This window comes from Callospermophilus lateralis, chromosome 6, assembly GCF_048772815.1.
Source record: "Callospermophilus lateralis isolate mCalLat2 chromosome 6, mCalLat2.hap1, whole genome shotgun sequence".
In the NCBI taxonomy this organism is placed as follows: Eukaryota; Metazoa; Chordata; class Mammalia; order Rodentia; family Sciuridae; genus Callospermophilus; species Callospermophilus lateralis.
In genome coordinates this window covers 122,262,066-122,264,064 of record NC_135310.1, presented here as the reverse complement: position 1 = coordinate 122,264,064, position 1,999 = coordinate 122,262,066, and the positions used below count along the sequence as shown (strand labels likewise).

The window sequence follows — 1,999 nt, the reverse complement described above, 5'->3', positions numbered from 1 at the left end:
ATGGATTTAATAGTGTTTGTCTCCTTACTCCACAATTGTTGTGCCCTCATCTCACTCACAGTCTACTTCAGAATTATATCATCTGATTTAGAATGTGATGACATTAATGCTAGATAATGTTGCTCAGAATTGCTTGGACATACCATTGTCACTGTATTCACTTGTTTCATTGTACTGCTTCATCTTCCCTCTCAACTTACCTGTTGCTACTGGGAATATAGATTGGTTCATTATGATGCCAAGTGGCAACCTGAGGGTGTTTGATTCAACAGAAATACAAAATTGAGGTAAACCAAAGTCACTCATGAAAGAAGCCATGATGAAGATTCATTTCCATTTGCTTCTTTTCCACATGTTTCTTTATTATATTATGTTAGCTGTGATAAATGACTGAATCCAGAGAAACTGTGGTTGGAGTTAATATACACTACAGTGGCAGATGATCAACCCAAACTGAGTCATAGGACATACACAATTTCAACAGATCAATTTCAAGCAATGAATTAGATGACACCATCAAAAGCCTACCAAAAAAGAATCCTGAGACCAGATGGATTCACAGCTAAGTTGTACAGGACCTACAAGGAAGAATTAATACCAATACTCCTCAAATTATTCCATGAAATAGAATAGGAAGGAACCCTTCTGAAGTCATTTTATGAAGCCAGTATCATCCTGATACCAAAACCAGGCAGAGACACATCAAGGAAAGAAAATTTCAAACCAATATCCCTGATGAATATTGATGCAAAAGTTCCCAATGAAATTCTGGCAAATTGCATAAAAAACATATTTTAAAAGTAGACCACCATGATCAAGTGGCATTCTTTCCAGGGATGCAAAGTTGGTTCAACATATGGAAATCAATAAATACATTTGATTACATTAATAGACTTAAAGATAAGAATCATATGATTTTATCAATTGATGCAGAGAAAGCATTTGACAAAATATAGCACCCTTTCATGTTCAAAGCAGTAGGAAAACTAGGAATAGTTTTCTTCAACATTGTAAAAGCTATCTATGCTGAACCATCATTCTAAGTGTTAAAAATTGGAAGTATTTCCTCCAAAAACTGACACAAGACAGGGATGCCCTTTTTCACCACTTTTATTCAATATAGTCCTTGAAACTCTGGCCAGAGAAATTAGACAGATGAAAGAAATTAAAATGATATGAATAGAAAAAGAAGAACTCAAATTATTATTTGTAGGTGACATGATTCTATACTTAGAGGATCCAAAAAACCCCACCAGAAAACTTGTGGAATTAATGAAGGAATTCAGCATAGTAGCAGGATATAAAATCAATATCCATAAATCAAATGAATTTCTATACATCAATGATGAATCCTAGGACAGAGAAATTAGGAAAACTACCCCATACACAATGATATATATATATACTTGGAATCAACTTATCAAAAGAGGTGTGAAAGACCTCTATAAGGAAAACTATGGAACACTAAAGAAAGAAATTAATGGGGAACTTAGAAGATGAAAATATCTCCTAAGCTCTTGGATAGGCAGAATTAGTATTGTCAAAATGGCCACACTACCCAAAGCCCTGCACAGATTCAATGTGATTCTAATTAAATCCCAGTGTCATTCCTTATAGAAATAGAAAAAGCAATCATGAAATTTATTTGGAAAAATAAGAGACCCAGAATAGCCAAAGAAATCCTTAGCAAGAAGAATGAAGCAGGAGGCATCACAATAGTAGGCCTTAAACTATACTAAAAGCTATAGTAACAAAAACAGCATGGTATTGGCACCCATATAGACATGTAGATCAATGGTATAGAATAGCGGACACAGAGACAAATCCATATAAATATAGTTATCTCATACTAGACCGAGGTGCTGAAAACATGCATTGGAGAAAAGATAGCCTCTTCAACAAATGGTGCTGGGAGAACTGAAAATCCATATGCAGCAAAATGAAAATAAACCCCTATCTCTCTCCATGCACAAAACTCAACTCAAAGTGTATCAGTGAC

General features: G+C 34.7%; 1 pseudogene; it reads left to right on the top strand.

Annotated features, from left to right (window-relative positions):
• Positions 1 to 394, top strand: LOC143400744 (protein cornichon homolog 4-like; annotated as a pseudogene).
• The last annotated feature ends 1,605 nt before the right edge of the window (positions 395 to 1,999 follow it).